The sequence below is a fragment of the Fukomys damarensis genome, unplaced genomic scaffold (assembly GCF_012274545.1).
Source record: "Fukomys damarensis isolate Sample0158 unplaced genomic scaffold, DMR_v1.0_HiC HiC_scaffold_21, whole genome shotgun sequence".
In the NCBI taxonomy this organism is placed as follows: domain Eukaryota; kingdom Metazoa; phylum Chordata; class Mammalia; order Rodentia; family Bathyergidae; genus Fukomys; species Fukomys damarensis.
Window position 1 is genome coordinate 26,279,919 of NW_022900933.1, and position 22,972 is coordinate 26,302,890.

The window sequence follows — 22,972 nt, forward strand, 5'->3', positions numbered from 1 at the left end:
CTATTTGAGCACTGCATTTTAATTTCTTAATACAATTATAAACTTAAAGTTTGAGCATTTATTTTTATAGTCCCCTAGAGAGTCCTTTTCACTTTTCATGTGTTGTTAAGTGAAAGATTTATGGGTATTATTATTGAAATTAATATTAATAAATTTTAAGTCAAGAGGCATTCCAATAATTGCATGAAATGCTTGGTTCCAGTGATGTCTTCTAATATCCTGCTCACCCTCCCAAGTAGATGCTGTCGTTTTTATTTTAGTATTATACAGATAAGAAGCCTTGAACTTTCAGAAATTCACTAACTTGGTGAAGGGCTGTATTGGTTAGTGTTTCTAGAGGAACAACGTTAAACATTATATATAATTATTTGTGCAGGGGGATCTGTTAGGTCTACAAGATCAGAGACAGAGTCCACAGGGGCCATGTGCAAGCTAAAGAGTCCAGGGAAGCAGTAGCTGCTCAGTCCAAGAAGCTGGAAGTGGTAGAAGAACTCAAGGCTACAACCCCAGGCCAAGACTGAAGGTCTGCAAACTCCCTGGAGAGTCACTGGTGCAAGTTGGCATTGCGAAGCTGAAGAAACTGGAGTCTGGTGTCCATAAGCAAGGGCATCAAAAGACATGCTTGCTCCAACTGAACAAAAAATGTAGTGAGCTTGCTCTTTCTGCCACTCTCATTGTACCTGAGCCATGGGCACACTGGATGGTGTTACCTACAATCCAGAGAGGCTCTTCCCTCCTCAGTTTTCTAGCTAGTATGCCAGTCATCCCTGGAGATACCCCATAGACATACCCAAAGCATGCTTTACTAATTTTCTAGGTCTGGGGTGGTCTTGCCTTGTCTTTTCTCCTTGTGTTACTGGAAAGTGAACCCAGGACCATGGCACTGAATTACATTTTAGCCCTTTTTGATTTTTGTGCTTTGGGACAGGGTATTGCTTTGTTGCCCAAGCTGGGCTGGGACTTGGGAACATGTGATCCTCCTACCTCAGCCTCCCAGAATGCTGAGATGACAGGTGTGCACCACCATCCTGTGGAGTTAATCTAGTGTGATCAGTGGTCAGAGTCCTGTCACTGGTTCAGTTCCTTAGCTGCAATACCATTGGCCTTGAAAGGCTTCACTGTGAGACGCTGTATTGTGCTTGGTAGGAGATTTAGGATCCTGCAGGGTCTCTGCCCAGTAAATTCCAGTCGCACCACAAGTCTTGGCTATCAAAAATGTCTCCAACTTGTCCTCTGATGTCTCCAACATCTCTTTGGAGTGAGGTGATAGAGGTAAGAGTGTCACCTTTGAGAACCACGCCACTAGATATATGGCAGTGTCTGTGTCTGGTCTCCTTCCTGATGTGCTATGTATGCTGCCTTTCTGTGTAACCTATATGCAGGGAGATCCATCAGCTCTTTTCATCCCTTTCCTGCTTCTGAACATAAAGTTTCAGTCCTTAAAGGGATTATTAATGTCTGTTTATTCACCTGGGTGATTGGTTAAGTGCATTGAAAATATCTTTCTCTTCTTTTTTGTGGGTGTACTCAATTAAAACTGGATATTTTCCACACACTGTGAAGTATGCAGCATTCACAGGGTGTCACATAAAGGAGTACACAGGAAACAGCTTTTCGTACTCACTTCTCATCCCTGGCTGAATGTGTGCTTGGGGAATGTGGAAGTCCTGTGTTCATTAAGTCAGCCTTGTAATTACTGCTGCCTCTGAATTGGTGAGTGGCCTTGAGCAAGTCACTGAATCATTTGCATTTCTGTCTTCCCTCTAGAGGAAGTAAGAGCTGTCATCCAATTATAATACCTCCTACCTTTGACCTTACAGGGCTCTGTGATATTAAGTGCAAAACACTTTGAAAGGAATTCTAAGTTATCGCATTCATTGGAAAGTAAATGCCATTTTTGAGAAGGAAAGCACTGTTTATTCAGATTAATTTTTGAGATAAAATAACCCATTTGTCAGCAGTTTTAAAATATAATAAGAAGAAAGCCAGGAGGTAGCAAGTAAAGGCTATTCCAAGTCAGCTTCAAGTTGGTTTCCGTTTTCTCTTGGATGAACACTTTCTCAGGCCACACAGTCTCTGAGAATTGGATAAATAAAAAGTCATTTTAGGAAAACCGAACGTAAGCACACATCAATGGTGGCTGGACATCAGGGACACCCATCAGTTTCACAGGAGGTGAAGATACATCATGCAGGTACAGTGGAAGTGCTTTTTCCCATGAGAACTTATTCTCCTCATTAAATGACTTACAGTAGAGAAAGGGTTGGCTTCCATAGATCTGAAGATGCCCAGGCAGGGGACAGGCCACTTCTTACCCCTTCTGTAGCAGCAGGCTCTCAGTAGGCACTTGAAATACATTTCAAATGACTTCTTGAATCATGGAGCATCTCACTACCTCAAGCCTGAAAAATACCTATCAAGTCGTTCTTGCCAATTAGTGCATAACATTATCTGAGAACAAAACAAATCCCCATATATCTGGGATTATAGTCCTCTAAATGTTTCTCCTTAATCGCTCTTGATTTATGGAATGACAGGTGTACATGGCTACCTAATTTATAAATGAGATGAAGTTACTGCCTCATAAATATTTCATGAACTAAGCCCTGAATCTTATGGATGTGAAGGATAAAAGAACATTATGCTTGCATAAAATGCCACGTAATTTTAGTGTACATTTATCATATAGTTTTAAACACGTTTAACTGTCAAAAAATGAAAAACTAACTCGGCTGAATTGAAACAACAAAGTAAATTGAAACTTGATTTTAAAAATGTCAAATTAAGCTTTTATTTTTACATGGCACTTGATTTCACCCTGCCTCCTCAAATAGGTCATTAAAATAGATAAGACATGAAGAACAAACGTTGTAAGATGATTGTCAGAAATAAACAGCACTGTTCCTTCCTAATGATCACCTGTTTATTTTGTGATGGTAGAAGACTGAAATAGAAAGGTAGAAAGTGACACTACAGAGGGAAGTATATAGCCCCTCATTTTCCTGTCCTTGTGCCCTGAAAACCCCATCCTGTTTTCTCTCTTAATTTGGTAGCACGTCGTTTGTAAATTGTAGGGCACGTAGTAAATGGAGACTTCTACACGTAGTAAATGAAGACAAGACATTCCTTGATCAGCCAATTGGAAGAGAGAACTTTGTGTTTGACATTGAAATGAATGAACTATAAGAATAAATAGAGTCCAGTGTATACAATGGGGCAAAGGTACTACCTGCTCCGGCCAAAATTGGAACCACTTGGATTCTGTACCTGTTCATGGAGATTTTTCTGGACGATTCACTGGTAGAAAGCTTGTCAGTTCCAGAGTGCAGGGCTTTCTTTGAGGGCATTCCACAACATTTTCAGGTCACATGGATATTTTATCAGCTTTTCAAATCAGTGGATGAATGAGAAATACAATGAATACAATTTCATCTGTTTTCATCTGTCTCCCGAATCACAGTTCACATCTGTATATAGAAAACATTTTCTTTTCCTCTGGGTTAAGTGCCATTGGGTTATACTGTGTTTCTTTAAGAACACTAAGATTAACTATAGAATAAACGATAAATCTTTGACTAGATGTTACGTGTTATCCCTAGATCACCAGGAGATCTGGTGATCATTCATTTTTCAGCATGAATTAATTTTAAATGTTTTATCAGTGGGTTTTACAGCTTTTCTTGGAAATTTTAGAAGTTTCTATACCTCCTCTGAACCTAATAATGAATTGCTTTTGAAATTTTGCAAAGCAACCACTGCTTCTTGTATACAATGTTTAAACTCTTTGCCATACCTCAAATGTTAGCTGCATGGCTATAATTAATTCAAGGCCAGCCTTACTTTTCCATTAATACAGTTGAAACCTTGTTGGTTTGATAACAATGAAAACCTGTAAAGCCAAAATCAGTGTGTCAGTAGGACTTTAAATATGCCATGTGCTTTCTGAGGATAAGAGCCGAGGAGTACTGCTAGACATTTATCATCTCCTTGGGAGCCAATCTAGAACATTTTATAGCTTCTGGAGTCTGTGTCATTCCCAACCTTTAACTATAACTTTTGGTTTTTAGCACTATTTTAATGACTCTTAGTTCTTTGCTGTTTTTTCCTTTTCCTTCCTTTTCTTCTCTTTTTCATTCCTTGAAATAAAGTGATACATGGTCCTGAATATTATATCTTCTGATTTTTAAAAGTTTTCCTTTTAAAATTGCTAGTTCCAGGGCAGAAGATTTAGCTCAGGGGTGTTGCTGCCTGCCTCAAGTTCCCAAGCTCTATCCCTACTACAAAAAATGTTTCTAGTTCCATCGTTTGTATGCTTGTTTTAAATATCCAGGTCCAATATTTGTTAATAATTTGCTCTCAAGTTTACTATAAACAACACTGCTTAATAATATTAAGCATACAGCCTAATTGCCCATTAACTAGAGGCTGGATAAAAAAGATGTTTTGGTTTTTCTTTTTTTGTAAAATGGAGTACTGCTCAGCCATAAAGAATGAGAAACTGGAGACATTTGTAGCTAAGTGGATGCACACTGGGGACATACTTTTAAGTGAAATCAATAGGACATGTGTAAATGCTGAATAATTTCTCTGGTGTGATAAACTAAAAGTGTAAATAAGAATCAAAATGTATAATTAATATTGTGTAATAGAAAAAAAGGTCGAAAGGTGTAGTGGATGTGGGAGAGGTAGGGGAGAGGTAAGAAGGGAAATGAAAAAAATAAGAGAAAAGGAAAAAAAATGGAAGCAAAGTCTTTGTAAATAGGGAAGGGAGGAGGGGGTGAAGAAAGGCCAGGAGAATGGAAAAAAAATAAAAACCAAGGTATGTCTTGTAAAGGTACAAGATCCCAATGATGAATGTAACTGTTGTATACCTAAAATGTACCAATAAAGAAAAAAATAAATAAAAAATATTATTAAGCTTACACTAAGCATATCATATTTAAGTACTACTTAATATTAAATAACAGAACATTGAAGGCATTGAGCATAATGAGCTTCTATCTAAGCTAAAATTAATTTTCAACAGTAAGAAATTCTTTAAGTTTCCTTAGATTGTGATCTTCTGGACATTTTAATAAACTGGCTTTGGACTTAAGCCCCTCAATCTAGTTTCTACAGAAAATTCAAAGGGAAATTCCTAGAGCCAGTTAATTCACCAGTCATATGAGAAGAGAAAAGGTTTTCGACAAGCACCCAGAACGAGTGTCTTCCTGGGGTGGAGAACATGGGGCCAGGCTGGCGGGGAGGAGCCTTGTGCTGTGGCACTGGCCTTGGAGGCGCCAGGGCATGGGTTCCCTGTTAAAACTCTACCCCCAGTGCCTGTTGCCCATCACTGTAATTTTCTTCTTGGGATTTCCTGCGTCTCTTCTCTAAATAAGGAGGCATCACAAGTTATTCATGGTGATTCCAGGAGATCTCTAACACTAGTGAGCACTTAAAATGGAAGGGTGTCTGCTAACTTCAAACCCAGGAAAGCTGTCCACATTATGTAGAGGAGGGAACAACTTAGCTGATGCAAGGTGAGGGATGAGAGAGAGAGAGAGAGAGGGAGGGAGAATCCATTGTCACATGCTGGGCATGGGGCAGGGGCAGGACTATGACCTTAGGGAATGTTTCCAATCTGTAAGAGGAAGCAGCTCTGAGTTGGAAACGTGTGTTTACAGGACTCTGACCTTAGGGAATGTTTCCAATCTGTAAGAGGAAGCAGCTCTGAGTTGGAAACGTGTGTTTACCTCCCTCACGCCTCCAAGTCTCAGCTCGGATGTTCCACATGAGGCTCAGGGTGACCAGACTGCACTATACAGCCCTTCTCTGCACACCTTCAGTACCTCTTACTTCATAAAGTTCTTAGGAATGCTATAAGCACTCTCTCCCTGAGCTGTGGAGGAAGTAGTCCCTTTACATTTGTTTCGTTGATAAATGTTCAAGACTTTAGTGTGAGCCAGGCTTGGTGGCACACGCCTGTAATCTCAGTACTCGGGAGGCTGAGGCAGGAGGAGGATCGCTGTGAGTTCGAGACCAGCCTGGCCTACACAGTGAGTTCCAGGTCAGTCTCGACTGCATAGTGAGACCCTGTCTCAAATAAACAAGCAAACAAACAAACAAAAAAGACTATAGTATTGGTGCTTTTGAATCTGGGCTCTTCTCCTGTTGGTTTCCCTGTAATATTGAAAATAACTGAAGTTTTCTTTCTTTTCTTTTTGGTAGAAGTGGGGCTGGAGCTGAGGGTTACACTACAACTGAGCCTCATCGAGAACCTTTTTATTTTTAATTGCCCAGGCTGGCTTGAATTATGTAATCCTCCTGCCTCAGCTTCCTAAGCAGCTGAGACTACAATTACATGATACCATGCCTGGCCTAAAGTTTTCTTTATATTTCCATATATATTCAGTGTAAATTAGCTAATAAGAGGTGCATATTACAAAGCAGAAAGATCCTTGGCTTTGGAAGTCACGTATCCTAGAATCAAGTGCTAATGTTTACAGGTTGTGTGCATTTAAGCCAATGATTTCATTATTTTCAACTTTAATTTTTAAAAATAAAATCTCAAAAATGAGTAATAATGGCCTATTTAAATTTTTTCTTTTGTACCAGGGATTGAACTCGGGTCCTGGCGCTTGCAAGGCAGGCCACCAAACCGCTGAGCTAAATCTCTGGCCCTCCTATTGAAATTTTTATGATGATTAGTAATAATATGTAAAAAAGTTATTGATATGAGTTATTGATAGAAGGTGTTCAGTAGTTCATACGAACACTTTTCAAATACACATATCCAATATTCAAAGGGCATCAGCAGGATTAACATTAAAAATATCTTTGGAACCCTAAAACAGGGGCCTGAGAATAAAATCCATAAGGAAGAAAGTCCTCAATATCAAGAAACAAGCTCCATGGAAAACTATGCCTTTTCTGCTTTGCTCCATTTTCTTGCACAAACACACACACACACACACACACACACACACACACACACACACATAAAATGATAAAGACTTGGATGTTCAGTTCAGCTGACACCTAAGCAGCAATCCTGTTCTTTGGTCAGTTGCTTGGAGTGCAGCCCTACAAGTCCCTAGGTGCAGGTTTGCTGATCTTCAAGATTACTGCAGTTGGTATTGGGCTAAGTTTTATTCATATTTGGACAAGCTTGTGGCCACACCTCTCAGGAAATTACAGCTTATTCTGTGACTGTCCAGGAAGAGGCTTTTAAAAATCCCGGTGTCCAAAAAAAAAATAGTCTCCCTGCACAAGGTAAAAGGGCTCATCCCACCCAGGGGCCAGGAAACAGCTTCCTTTGAACTATGCTCCTGTTTGTTTTCAGCGCTTATCATGTCTTTCTGATCTGGAGACTGACATAGAAACTGTACCAGATTTAGGTAGGGTCAGTGAAGCACCTGCGAGCCTCCTCCTCCTGAGACTCTTACAGTGAACCAAGCATTTCCGCAAACACTAACACAGTTGGACCTTTGTTTTGCCTGTACTTTTGTCATCTTTTTTGAGAAGCCGTACCACATTTTTTCACCCTTTGTCATGTCATGCCTTTTAAAATCATGGCCCACACCAGAGATTAGATAACAGAAGATGAGCTAGTTGTGGAGTGTTTTTTGTTTGTTTTTCAATGTGGAAAAGGATTTTAATATGAAAATGTATTTTCTGTATTTGTTCAATAAACAACATAATTTATGATTTAACCCATAATTTTTTCAGACTTTTTTTTTCTATAATACTTCCACTATATAACTCTGATTATCACTGTGGTGCCTTAGAGAATTCCAGTGTTTCATAGACAAGCAGTTAAGTTACCTTGTAACTGCGCGGATCAGAAGACTGGCTGTGACTCATCACATGATGTGTTGACTTTAAATTGATGTTAACCACACTTTAAATGATAATGAGAATGGTGAGCTAGGAGATAGCACATAACTTTAAACATTTGACTCTCAGAAAGCAAGCAAACGTTAGAAGAAAAAAACATTGAATTCCATGATAGTGAAAGTCAAGGTAAAATCAAGATAGTGAATGGCAGAAATGTTTTTTTCCCCTATTTTTTCACCGTGCCTTTATTGTATTTTATTGTGTTGATATGAAAAATAATGAGGAAAACTAGTATTTGCTATCCAATTATGGATCAAATTAAATGTGACATAATGCATTGTTCCAGTATGTGACTACTTCATTGCTTTCCAACTCGGAATCATTCTTTCAAGCAAAATTTAATATTAAAAAGTCAATTAAATATAATAAGAAAAATGAAGGTCAAGGAGCTGAAAAATGAGAATTTGTCCAAGCATGAGAGAAAGCCAAAGAGATCTTAGCCATTTAGACATGAGTTACATTTGTACACATGTACATACCAGATATTAACTGTTTAAACGTGAGTTACATGTATATGAATGTATGGTAAATTCTGGACTTATGAAAACTGAAGTTGAGAACTTTCACTGATAAGAATGGACCCCGCGTTGTGAACATTTGTAAATGCAAACCGATCATGGCAGTTGGTTGGGTGTCTGCTGGCCGTTGTCACAGTTGTGCTGCCCTGTGCGTACGCTGCAGTGTGATTATGCAGTGCTCAGGCAAAGCTCGGGGTGTCTGGAAGCAAGAGGAAAAGGAGCGGTGATGTGGAGGGGAAGGCTAGAAAAAGCAGAGCAATAACCATGGAAACAAAAGTGAAAATAATTGAAAGTGGACGGAGATGAAACAGTGGTAGATATCGCTCATTCTCACTACATGAATCCTTCAACCACTGGCGGAGTTCTAAGGAAAAAGGACAAGATCACGGGACTCTTCTGTGCCAGTGAAGTCTCTTTGTTGGTCCCGTGAATGAATGCGACTGATGAATGTTCTCCAGAATGAAATTTGTGTTAAGTGGGGACCTAACTGTACATGCGTGTGACCTGAGAGAAAATACATGAATGAATGAGGGCAGCTGTAGCAAGCCAGATGGACATGACCACAGTGATCCTGGTTGTAACCACTGTTTTTGCTTACTTACATGGTGACCTGGGCACCTCTCTGAAAGCCTATAAGACACTCAGGAGAGCATTTGGATGCAGCCCCTGACACTCAGTTTCTCACCTGACATTTGAACTTTGTAGTTTATAAGAAAGCCCAGATACCCTTCAGAGCTGGGCACAGCTCACTTTTGTGGAACTCACCTCCTAACCACTTCATCTGGCCTTGGGAGGCTGGAATCCACCTGTCTTGTTGTCTCCCGGGGCACATTCTGACCTCATATCTCTCAGAAGTGGCACTTTCTGCTACTCTGGATATTTCTGCCTCTTTCTTGAGTCTCACAACACCTTCCACCTTTGTTAGCTGGTTCTTGTCCCCCATGACTGGGTTTTTCTAAGACAGAGCCATTTTATGTGGGCTGTGGTGGCACAAGCCTGTAATCTCAGCATTTGGGAGGCTGGGGCAGGAGGATCACCTTGAGTTTGAGATCAGCCTGGGCTACACAGTGAGTTCCAGGGCAGTCTGAACTACATAGTGAGACACTGTCTCAAAAACAAAAACAAAAACCAAACAGCCATTTTGAGGTATTCACTTTCTTTATAAAGAAGGATATAATCAAAATTCATTTCCTTTATTGGTTTTCCTAGATTTTTCTACTGCCATTCCCAACTAAACAGCTAACATCTCTGGACTTATTTTCTTAAATAGCACTGTTTTCTTAGTTAAAAGCTTCCTGCTTGAGTTAATAAAATGTGGTCAACTTTAATCAAATGTAAGTCAACTTTTATTGGATTTAAACAACTTGGGAGAAATCTAGTTCTTGTGCAAATCTTTATACGCCTTTCCCATTCAATTATTTCTAGTTCTCTAGAAATCTAATGGCATTTGTGAATTATGCAGCAACAGGTGGCTTAAAACTCTATGCTGGTGGGTGTTAACAGCTAGCACTGCAGAGGTGACATGTTCTGATGGTAACTTTTGAATCAGAAAAACTGATTTATTTATGGTCTTAAAGATAATTGTCGGTGGTTGAGATTTAAGTGAGTTGATCTCAAGTTTGAACTCTCTTTTCTGTCTTATCTGTGCTTGCCACTATTTTACTTTAGTAGTTTCACTCAAAACTGTTAAAATAGTCACTTCATATAGACACAGCCTAAGTCTAATGTTGAAAATAATGATTACCTTTTATTGAGCACTTATTCTATTCAGGCCATTTACTGAATAACAGCTTTGCATAAGTGGTCTCATTCAATCTTTACAACTGTGCTGTAAGGAAATTTTGCATTAGAGGAGTGAAATGACTTGCTAAATATTTTCCCATAGCTCATTCATGGCCTAGGAGGTGTTTGGACCTACAAGTGTGTCTGACTACATTTCATTCACTCTGGAATAAAACAAGTTTCATAATTGAATAAAGGAATTTTACTGGAATCCTAAACTTTCTTAAATTTTCAAGTAGTTTTTGGTTGTATTGCATGAATCATATGAGATACAGGAAGCAGATTCAGGAAATTAGGCCTTTTCTGTCATTTACACGAATGCCTTATGTCTTGGCCATTCATCATCGGCTATGGCTCTTGATGAGGACATTTGCAGGGTCTGAGAAGATCTCCAGGTCATGCAGAGCTACTTCTCAGTTTAACCCATGGTGCCTAGAGCTGTGCATCACAGGGACATGTGAGAGTCTCAAAGTGAAAGAGACCTTGACTACAAAAATCCTTTTCTTCCTGATACGGTTTCAATAGTCAAGCCCAGAGAAACTAAGTGACCACTTGTCTAGGGTTCCAGGGCTCTAGAATCCAAGATTCAACTCTTTCTACTATTTATGATGAATGGTAAGCTTAATCATAAATGACATATTCTACAGCTGTGCGTTAAGATGAAGGTGGAAAACCAGGACTTTTTCTGTAGTAAGGTGATCCTATAGTTTGGGTCTGAGAGGTCTCTCAGAAGTCTTATGTGTTTAGAGATGGAGATTTAGGAAGTAAATTGGATCATGAGAATGATACGAGTTCATGGCCTAATGTGCTGTTAGGCAGTGGGATGTGCTTAGAAGAAGCAGTTCACTGGAAGTAATTCTTCTTCCAAGCTCCTACCTTCTCTCTACCTGGAGGCAAGTAGCTTTCCTCCACCATCCGCTTCTGCTTTGCCATTTCTAACTTGGAGTCAGCTAAGATTGGACTGAATCCTCTGAAAAATGTGAGCCAAAAAAGACCACCCACTCCTTTAAGTTTTGAGTGTTGTGTATTTTGCCCCATCGATGAGAAAGTGATTAATGTGGGTGCCAAGTGCAAACAGCCTTTGCGTCTTTGACACACTCTTGATTCAGTAGATTAACAGTGTTTTTCCAGGGTGAAGGATGGTCATGTCTTGGCTGTTTTTTTGTTAGGCCCTTGTAGGGAATAGTCTTCAAAAGGACCACGGAGCAGGAAGTTACTGAAGACACAGCAGGTTGCTATTCCAAATTCTTAAAGTAACCCTGGTAAGCAGATACTATTCTTCCTACTTATTGTTTGAAAACTATGACTCAGTGAATTTGAAGCACTTCTCAGTATCACATAGGTATTTATTAGAATATTCAGGAATTGAACAGTGGTTTTTCTGACTGTAAAGCTTGCATGTTTTCTTCCAAACACATTGGACTGAGTGACACAATGTTATCTTGGTCTAGCAGTACCACACATAACTAAGCAATCTTATTAAGTTGTACTTTAGCCATTCAGTTAAGTCTTTCCTTTCTTACTTTCATCATTTTCTTTCCTTCCCTCCTCCCTCTCTCTTTTTCTTTAGCTGAATAACAAATTCTTACATTTATTTTATAGATGAGGGATCCAGGTAATGAGAACATTAGTACAATTTTGGCTATACAACAAAGGACTGTTAGTTGCGACTGTGACTTAAATCAAGACGCAAATAAAAAGATAGGCTATACATAGGTGTGGAAGAGCAGTGGTGGACACAATGATACTTTCGATATGATTTATACTAGTGGAGGGTTATTAGGTAGGAGATTAGAGACCGGGTTCTCTAGGGCCGATGTACCATGGCTCATTTACAGGGTTGTACTAACTAACTGAAGAAACGTAGGAGAGATGCTTGCTGTACAGGAGAACCGGCCTCAGGAGGCATTCACCTGGGTGATGAGTTAAGGGGAAGGCGGGAGCAGGGATAGCTTTTGAATATGGGTAACAGGAAATGTCAATGCCACTGGTCAAAATGGAGGAGGTAGAAGAAGAACCTGAGAGATCTGGAGTTCAAGGAAGATATACAGCTGTCAGTGTTCCTGGGCTTGGAAATGTAAGCTTGCTTTTCAGGTTGACTTTGGCTAAATATGTGGGATCCAGCTTTATCAGATTAAAGCCGTATCACTTGATCATGTATGGAAAAAAAGGGGCCTGGGAGTAAAACGAGAGGATCATGCATACTGAGGGGCTGGGAAGCAGTCAGTTTGTGATCAGACAGGTAAGAGGCCATCAGAGCAGCTGTTGAAGGGAGCATTTACGGAAGAGAGTTAGGCTCACTAGTCCTTGCAGAGAAGTCATTTGAAGGAAGACTGAAAGAGACTGTAGGATTTTGTGTTAGGAAACTATATTGCGGACCTCTTAGAGAGTAGTTCCAATCATATCCCAGGGTAGTGTAAACTAGATTATACAGAGCCAAATAATAAGAAACAGACAGTATAAATGATATGACAGTAAAAAGGGAGGAGTGGATTGGGAGCCTGGTGAATTTTCAGGGCCGGGAAAGCTTTTGAAATAGCGAAGATGTGGTCTTCATTCCCATCGGAGCAGAGCTAGTGTGGGACCTAGCCTGACTTGTGCATTGTTCTGCTGCATAGAGTATCTTATCCATTCTAAAGGCTTAGTGGATGTCTGCTTGGTGATTCATTTAGCCTTCATGAAGCCAAAGAGATGGTTTCTATTCTTATTTTGCATTTGAAAAATACTGCCGAGCCACAGAAGCTAAGAAACAAACGGAAGCCACAGTTTAGAATAGGCAGGAAGGTGGGAGCAGGGGTAGGGTGAGAGCCTCAAGGTTAATGGCAGAATGAACTTTTAGCTAAGGACAGGCAGGGACCAAAGCAAGGGAAGACAGTGAAGATGCAGGAGCAGAAGTGGCAGTGGCCAGAGGGAGGTGTAGGGTGACACAGAAGTGGGGAGCAGCACTGAAGAGACTCAGCAACACAGTGTGGCATCGAGCAGGTAGCCCAGGGCCATCCACACTCATCAGGGACAAGCTGAACTCAACTGGGGACTCAGACCATTGTTAAACCTATTTGTCAGCATTGCTTCCAGGCCCCTTGGAACTTGAAATGACACCGCACGATTCTCATAGAGGTTCTGGCACACAGCCAGATATCCATGACTAAAATTATGCCCAACATCACCCACTCTCTGGGGAAGCCACAGACCTCTAGATAATGGAAGGCAGCAGGCTACCCCACAAGCTGCAGTGGATTCATGGCCTGGGGAGAAGCATGCTAAGACCCTCCCAGGCCTAAGGAAAGAGTACAACCTCGGAGTCCCGACACTGGCTTTTGAACCCTAGCTGTCTTCCATCTAGACAATCCTTGGTATTCCCCGAGCATCGGCTTTGTAATTGATTAAAGTATAACCAGTAACAGCTACAGATCTTGTTAGATATCAGTGGGCTGTGTCTAGAATGTATTTTGCAAATGATAAACTGCATGCAAACACTAGCTTTTTAGTACCGACCATTGTTATTGGTAAAGCCACAGAGATGTGGATAGCTAAGAAAGGATACTAGCAGCAAGTCTGCCCTGTGGCTGGCATGCAGTACTTAGAAATGGGAGATTTTTCTTTGAAGTCACCATGGAAGATTTTGAATGCCAGTTTCTACAAATAGTTTTTCCGGAGGTCAGATAAAAGGAATCATCATCTAGAACAAACAGTGCTTCTCAATATAGAGGAAGAGCCCATTTCATAATAGTTACTTATTTCTTTAAACCACATGCAAACATGTGAATACTGTTTGCTATTACTTATTTAAATAAAGGATAATGAGGTGCCTGTTCTGAAGTATTATGACAATAAACGTATTTGCATATGCATTTGTACATACCTTCTATAAATGTATATATAAGTATGGATGCATTTTGCAAAATATACATGAAGACCTTTTTATGCTGTTTCTCAGCAAAGGTAGCTTTTCAAACTGTGATAAATTTATTCTAGTTTCTCAAGGTAGCCATTTTGCTAAAAAATAAAATAATCTTAGAATAGTCCTTACACTGTGACTGGAATTACCCTTGCAGAAGAATTCAGGTATATGACTAGTTCCTCCCAGCTCAGTTTTTGGTTTGTAAGGTGAGATGGCACTTCTGATTTCATTAAAGAACACTGGAGCTTGGAGAACAAATGGAAGAAATCAGGATTGATTACATTCTATGTGTTCTCTGTCTTCGTCCATGTTTGTTCAAAGCCAAGTTGGAGTTTTCAGAGCAAGAGTAGCTTAATGGAACTCTAAGCCCAGTACAGGGAATTATGATTTGGCAAAAATTCCACTTATTATAGAGTGTAATGAAAAGGGCATGATTTTGTTTTAGCAACTGTATCTTCACATGGGTGACTTTTTGCCCTTTTAACTAAAGGGATCTGCCACTTACTAGAATATCACAAATCAATAATGTATCCTTTCATGTCCATGGATTCTATGTGAGACCTTTCATTTCATTCAGAAGTGAAATTAATACCATTTGAAAAGTATGTTGCGGAGGAATTTGCCATAACCCCAGATAAATGATCTTCTCTGTTCTAAGGTTGTTTTTTATTTGTGAGATGGGGACTCATAATTTTCTTCCTTATTACTCAGAAGAGAGTGTAGAAAGTGCAAAAGAAGCTTCTCTCCAATTCAACGTTGTCTCCAGTCCCTAAATAGCAACTCTATTTGTTTTGTGCCTGGACATGATGTTTCCTGATACATCTCTTTGTGGCATTTATGATCTTGTGCCTACAATTATTCATTGATTCATTATCATCTTCGTCTTCCTTGCTCCCGAGTACAGATGAAGACTTGAACTGATTGATATCTGAATTTTCTGAAGGTTCTCAGTAGGAGCTCTCCACTTAGTATGAGCTCACTTAGTAACTGCCACAGTTATTCCACTGAAGTAAATGCAGAGCAGAGTGTGTAGAGGCCCCTTTGTCTCTATGGGGCAGAGGAAAGTTGATCTTATAGGCTAAGATTATGAAGAAGAAAAAGAATTTTTATTGACTCTTGCATCCTAATACTTTTTAGAATAATGGGATTGACTGAATAACTGATAACCACAAAACCGTCACATAAAGAATGGCCCCATCTTATCTCCTGACGAGTGAAGCTTTCCAAGGAGGACAAGTTATGAACACATGAGTAATTTCTGATTGAAGACAGTAGGTCCTCTCTTCAATGTTTCCTTTTTTGTCCCATCCTGGGACCTGGAACCAGAGTTATGAATGGATAAGAGGCCAGAGAATACATTTGTAAGTATTTCTGAGTAGCAAAGAGTAACTTTTCCTTGTGTTTTGATGGGGCCATTTTGACTTTGGTGAAGCGCGATCCTTCCATGGAAGCCCATATCTATTTCATTCCTCATCTATTTCTGTTCTAAGGAATCTGTTTTGATGAACTGAAATACTTCAAGAAGCTATCCTTCCTAAATTAATCCCTAGCCTGTCCTACTACTTTAAAAAAAAAAATTTGTAGAATTTTTTGTTCTTTTGGGGGTGTGATGGTTGAAAATTTGTCACATTATTTTCTTTCCTCATTGAATTCATTGGTACATTTTAGGGATACGGTACAGTTACATTATCATTGGGATCTTGTACCTTTACATGACAGGTCTTGGTTCTCCTTTTTCCCCCTTGTGCCTTCACCCCTCTCCCCTCCCCCTTTACAAACACTTCATTTCCATTTTTTCATTTTCTCATCTTTTTTTTTCTTTTCCCTTATTAGCTTTCCCCTACCCTTCCCACTTTCCTACATTATTTTGAAACTGGAAAGGAGTTTTTTTTTTGGTACCGGGGACTGAACTCAGATCCTTGCACTTGCAAGGCAGGCCACCAAACCGCTGAGCTAAATCCCCGGCCCCGGAAAGGAGTTTAAATATAGTTGAGTCCACAGCGACATGGCCCATGGGGAAAATAAATGCTGTGTCTGTAAAATCATGGTGTTCTCTTTCCCAAATCTTTCTCATGTCTTATTTTCTGTGTTCTCCACGTGTTTATATGTTTTCTGGTATTTTTCTCTACTGTCAATTTTATTTGCCTAACTGGATTAAACTTTTCAAAGACTCTTTTCAGAAATATGTCCTTGACATTTTACCACCTAACTCACATATTGAACATTACTCACAGTAAAACACATTTTAAGGGTAAATGGTTGCTGTGGGCAACATTTATTTCTCCAAATTAGTGTGGGTAAAGGAATAGAGAAATCATTGGAAAACTCCACCAAGAAAGAGATAAAAAAGCATCAGCAGCAAGATAAATAAGCCTAGGGATTGTTTTTAAAACCAGGATTTTTTTTTTTATTTGGTGTTGGTGTTCTTATTGTGTTTGAAATTGGACTAATGGTAGAGGCAATAAAAGCATGCAGATAAACAAAATTGCTCTAAATGGCTGCATTTCAGAGCAGTGCTAAAGAAATACTTTCAAAGAGGGCATAGAAAATGAGAAGAAAAAAATAGTCTCTCCTGCTGGGTTGTGCGAAGGGCTGAAACGGAGGGGGCGGAATAGGAAGGAAAATGGGAGCACAAGAGTGTCCACCCCAGCCTCGTCTGGCTGTCCATGCTCTTAGTGTCGCCGTGACTCGCAGAATTATCACAGCTCACAGAAAGAGGCCACTAAGAATTCAGGGCTCTTTTGGGGCCTAACTGCAGCGCCACTTGATAAATAATTCAGGCTGTCAGACGTGCCTGGGTGTGGATAACTTCAGCTGAGCTTTCTCATCTTTTCTGTTAATATTATCCCACACTTTTTAAAAATCTGATTCAGTTAAAAAGTCACCACCAGTAAGTCAACCTGGAATTGCTTTTGTCCTCTCATCTACATTTTCTTTTGATAACTCACAAGATAGTTGGAGGTTGGGAGCACAGTTTCTGTAAATAAAGGTAGCTGTCTAAATTTGATGGTGCTCACCACTGCTGCTTGAGCTTTTGCCTCAGAAAGTCACCAAATTTCCAGGCCTTAGGGCTGACAGAATCGTGACTGTGCATTTAAAATTTTCTGGAGTGTACTCACTGCTGAATATCAAGGAGTTAATTTGGTCATATTAAGAAATCATCAAAATATTAAATGATAGCTTGCACACAAAGCATATTTAATTGCACATTAATTTGCTGTGTTTTTTTTTTTGTTTTAAGTATAACCCAGGTTTTGGTCTAGATATGGGACCATTGATTAAATTAGAATAGTTTTCTTTTTGAAAATGTATCAGTTTCAGTTATTAATTCTTTTTTCTCATATTGGAATGCAAGCCTTTCAAAATTCTGCCCAATCTACCCACTTCTGACATCCTTTGCCAAGACCTGTAACTGACTTGCCTTTAATGGGCTTTTCTGAACCATTCAACCAGACTTTCGTCAATGAGTAGCTCCCTTTTGGCCCTCTATTTTATTTCTTTGGACAATTTGTGTTTATCTTGTATCACTGTTATGAAAAATACACAAGTGGCATCGTGTGGTTTGGGATGCTCCGCTACCCAGATGTCAGCAGCCAGGCTCACGTGGGAGCTGCGAGGGGGGCCCCTCATCATCGCCAGTACCCAGCGTGTCATTGTCAGCCTAGTTCACCAAGGGGATGAGCGTGTCATGTTTTCTCATCTACTATTTTCCGTGTAACCTCAGAAAACTTATTTAGACATACTCTGTTTTGGTTTCTTTATCACTGCAACGGCAATAAGATAGTTCCTGTCCCGTGGGATTGCCAAGAGAATTGGATGAGTTGGCCAATCTCAGACTCATGGTGTGGTGTGTTCTTAAGGCACTCGTCAGGACTGAGCTATTGTTATTTTTATCCAGGCTTGGTAGTCTGTAGCATTGTCTCAAACTGGTCAGTATTGCTTCCCAAGGAGGTAGCTTATACTTTTTTTTCAGTATATGTTTATGTAGTATAGAAGGACACATCCTAAGTCTACAATTTTTGTCTCCTTTCCCCAAGAATCAGTTTTCATCCCCTGGTGGGCCACCTGGCCCTCATGGAGAACATATGCTCTGTTTTACATTAGGTGAACATGCCTTCCCCAACCCAGGCATGAGGAGTTGGCTCCTTATCATGTGGACAGAGAACATTTTGGCCTGAGGATCATGCTTCCTCCTTCTAGGCATGTTTTTCTCCAGAGATGAAAACTTAGATCTGGGAGTTATTGAGGCAGAGGGGAGAGTAAGGGATTGAAGCACATCAGTGATTTTGGGGAGTCTGAGAAAGCAATTAGAGGTTGGCAATACTACTTATCTAAATTAGGGCTGGGGATTTAGCTCAGCAGTTCGGTGGCCTGCCTCGAAAGCGCAAGGACCTGAGTTTGATCCCCGGTACCAAAAAAAAACAAAAACAAAACAAAAAAAACCTACTTATCTAAGTGACCACTTAGCAACAGTTTTAATTTTTATTAATGGATTGTCATCGAGGATTATTAAGCCTTTATTCACTAGCCTGAGCCTGAAAAATAGAGGCCGAATGGATTCTTAGAACTTCTAAATCTACAGTCACAGCACCTGGGAAAAGAAAGTGTTCAGGCCAAGTACAAGAAATTCCCTTAGGAGGGCTGCAAGCTGAAATTAGGTTTAAAGTGGAAGTCTAGACAGAAGACTTGGCATCGGTTTGCAAACAAGTTTGCTTTGCAGTCCAGCTGTGAGAGTTGGATGGAGTGAGCAGTTTCTTAATCACCTCTTATTAGGCTTAGTTGTGGCATGCCTTTCTCAATGTATGATGTAGTTTATGTACTTCTCACTGTACTATGAAGTTAAGTGTTAGCTTAAACTGTCCTAAGAAAATATCACAGACTGAGTGACTTGGACAAAAGAGATTTATTTTTTTCACAATACTGGAGACTGGAAGTCCAAAGGAAAAGTGTGGACAGGATTGGTTTCTTCTGAGCCTTTTCCCTGGATTGTAGATGGCTGACTTCTCTCCCATGTCCTCACATGGTCATTCCACTGTTTATATCTAGGTCCCAATCTCTTCTTACATTGGCCATACGGGATCTGAACGCACACTGATGAAATCATTTTAACTTTATGACCTCTTACAAACTCCATCTCCAAATATCATCTCCTTCTAAGGTTTAGGAAGGTACAGTCCCTTTCCTGTATTTCAACAAACCTAGAGGTGTCATAACCTCTGAAGATCAGATATAGTGGAGACATCTACCGAGCTCCTAGGAGAATATTCAGGACAGGAAATTCTATTCTCTGTGTACTTGATGAAGCCTGGAAGTGGCAGAATAGGCTTTGGATGGTCACACCACTTGATCCTGCACATTTATTTTGCTGATAAGTAGAGATGTTTGAGGGTAGACTCTGGTTAGTTCCAGCTTCTTTTTTCTTTAAGGATGACTTCCATACTCTGAACTCCCACGGAAAGGTCAAGGACATTGGACAGCCAGGACATTCTAAGAAAATACCAGGGACAAATCACACCCAAAGGTAGTTAGTTAATGGTGGTTGTTGTGTCATTGAGAATTTGTTTCTTGAAATCTTATCCCCAAATCACTATGATCTCTGTACTTTTGAGATTCCCAAAGACCAAGTAATGCTTGTACAGGTTTCTAGAAGGCCATGAAGAGATCTCAGGTTCTAGAAGCTCATGAAGAGACCTCAGGTAGAATCAAAGCAGGAGTGGGCTTCTGCACTCCTTGAAGGAGACTCACCCTCATTTGCAGTAGCCTTCTGCTAAGGTGAGACAGAGCAACCATTCACAAAAGACGTAGCCCAGGACACCTTTATGAAACATGTCAAACCACGGATTGTACAACTTTGGAACTCATCACCAGAGTCACTCGACACTACTTGTTCAAATTATGCATGGTTGTTTGCAGGCTATGCATAGGCCTTCAGAAAGAGCTAAAAGACCAGTACTTTTATTTACCACATAGAATAATTGATAGGTAGGGACCAATTTACTTGCTAGTGAACAGTGGGTGGTCTGTGCCTTCTCCAGTGCAGGGATATTATGTTAAGCAGGGTGACAGGCTTTAGTGCTTGGGATAGAAGGGAAAAGATCCTTCTAATTAATTATGTGGTTGTCTTTACCCAGCATGGATACCTCGTTTTGTCATCAAAGCCACTGTTTACACACAGCTGTATTTCTTTATTTATTATTTATACTTCATGGAGTTCCAAAAATAATTTGAGACAGCAGAAAAATAAAAAGGTGTGCACTGTTTGAGAGACTCTGTCAGAACACTGCAGAATTTTGATGGAAGTTTAAAGTTGCTTTTCCTCTCCAAGCTTGCCCTAGTAAAATTTCCTGTTCTACTTGATAATTACTTCTTTTCTGGAGGCACTTCTTTTAGGTCTTTGGTGCACAGATCCAAGTAGTGATCTTAATCTTCTCTCACCATCCCCTCTCTGCTTGGGTATATTTACTTACAGGCTTTCATTGCTGTGAGAATAAAATCCAAATGGCTTTCCACAGCTACACAAGGCTCGTCCTGTCCTAGTCTGTAGAACTTAAGGCCTCCTCCTGCTCTCTTTCTTTTCCTCCATTTCCCGCCACGTTGTTTTTACAATTCCTAAAGATGGGCAGGTTCCCTCCCCGCCTCCTCGTTCCTGTGTGCCTGCTCTTACTTAGCGCTGACTGTGCTGTTTACCTCTCTCTCCTGTGCACTGACCTCTCTCAGCATGTATCCTCTCCATACCATCTCAACCATTGGAAGGGTCCCATTCTGCAACCTGCCATTCACGATTACCATGACTACCTTCTCTAACCCATCTGGACCTAACCTTTATTAAAGATCATCTCCTTCGTGATATTACCCACAAAGTGATTGTCCCAGGTGTCAAGTCTATAGTTTCTGATTTTTGCTTTCTTGCATTCTAAACACTTTTTTGAACAGATCTCCTTCCTGACTACAGTGACTTCATTTCTTTTGTACCCCTTTGCATCACATAGTAGCCACTGAAGAACTAATTAAGCCATGAAAGAGAGCTACTAGCTTGAAGAAGGGTTTTGATGCATTTTACTTGATTTGGAATGTGAACCAGAAACCTTTGCATTTCTAGGATGTTATTATAGTCTAAATTAACTGATTAATAATTGCAGGGCTGTATAAACATTAGGGATGTGGCAAAGAGAGGCTTTTGGAGAAATGGAGGTTCATTGGGAAAGGACAACACCTGAGGTCATTGTCTACTTCTGGGTCTTTCTTCTACCTAGTGGTTGGTCGCAGAGACGGACTCATAATTAAATTTAGTACTTTGTAAGACAAACCTCATAGTTCACTTAGACTATTTCCCAGGAGCCAGACCTGCTTTTCAGCCCCGCTTGAGTGTAGCTATCATAGGACTGAGTAACCCAGTCTCATTCCATGCATGTGATGACCTCATTATCACTCTGTGTTTTGTGTACAGTTTGTCATCTCAGACCTCAGTTATACTTGAATTTTATCGAGCAGTGAGGATCACAGCTCTTTGCTATCTAAATGTAATGTGGTTAAAAAGGATGAAAAGTGAGTCAAAGTTTTCTTCTCTTATGTACTGTGTGTGTGTGTGTGTGTGTGTGTGTGTGTGTGTGTGTGTGTGATTATAATCACTCTTCAGCAGTGTCACTCTCCCTCTGGTGACAATTACAGGAACAAGGGCCTAGGGTAACAGGGAATAAGTCAAAATGTAGCGTACTTTCTTTATAAAAAAAAAGAGCTATTGTGTTTTTATTCTTTTTCTTTTGGTTGGTATTTCTCTCTGAAAAAGAATTCAATAATTGAAATTGATTGGCAGCATTACTTAAGAATACATAGCCTTTTGCATTTAGGGTAAAGTTTGAAAGCTGTAAGGTCCGTCAGTGAAAGCGGTGCTCTGATTGTGTGTAAACTGTAAAAGATTCTGCTTCTGTGTTTAAATTCCCTGGTGTTCCAGGAACATATCTCAAAAGCTATTCAAATGAGGAAGGCCATCGCTATAGTTATTTTACAGGGAGTGGGGTAAAATCTTCCCTGTGTTTTTGATACTTTCCTTTGAGCCGTTCCTTCTCTGCTTTGTGTAGCTCTCCGGGATATAAAAACGGTGCAGCTCATGTGGGGTTTTATTTCAAGCTTTGGAAATGATTTGATCTTAACCCATATCTTGTCATGTTCTCGGGGAGAAAACGTCCTTGAGAGAATGAGAGGGTCAAGGATAAGAAATAATCATCTTCCTTCTGTTTCTTTTCTCTTCTCATTTCCCACATCCAGGAATAGGCAGCCCCCCGAACATAGCCTGACACCTCAGCGTGACAGGTGCTCTGAAGATGAGAAGGCACATTGCAAAAGCTTATTTATTCAGGGAGGAAATTTCCTACCATTTACATTCAGATCCATCCCTCTGATACTAAAATAAGCTTAAGCAGTGAATTTTTTATTTTGTAGACTCAGAACCAGATAACTCACCTGGAAATATACACTGTGTAATTTCATTTCGTGGCCTTAGTCAGTATTGCAGATTGGAATCTGCATTTTCGTTTGGAAGGAGACCTAAGATATTCTGTAACAATATGTATATTACATATGTGGTGCAGTGTTTTGGTGGGGAAGTAGGCCATGTTTATATTTTTGGATTCGCTTTATCTTTTTCCCTAAGCTTTTTTATAGCTCTTAGAGATACTGGCCTATTTTATAGTGAATCTAACAGTATGGAATGGTAAAATGGTATGCAATTAAAGTTGAGTTAAACTGTCACAGTGAATTTATGTGGATATATGGAAGTTATTGATATTATGTGAACATATATACGTATATGTGTGGTAGAGCACAAAATCCTGATTTTAGCTCACAACCATCACAACCAAAGTATGAGGTATTGCCAGTCCTGTTATCAATTCTAGTT

General features: G+C 40.0%; 1 protein-coding gene across 5 annotated transcripts in view; it reads left to right on the top strand.

The window, feature by feature from the left end:
* Flrt2 (fibronectin leucine rich transmembrane protein 2) overlaps positions 1-22,972 on the top strand; it is a 90,599-nt gene that overhangs the window by 53,646 nt on the left and 13,981 nt on the right. The window contains exon 1 of one of the 5 annotated variants that reach the window (XM_033766771.1): positions 15,324-15,437. The exons of the other annotated variants lie outside the window; for them this stretch is intronic. The gene's annotated coding sequence lies outside the window, so the exon portion shown is untranslated. Of the gene's footprint in view, positions 1-15,323; positions 15,438-22,972 lie in introns of those variants that run through there. 5 annotated transcript variants of the gene reach the window in all.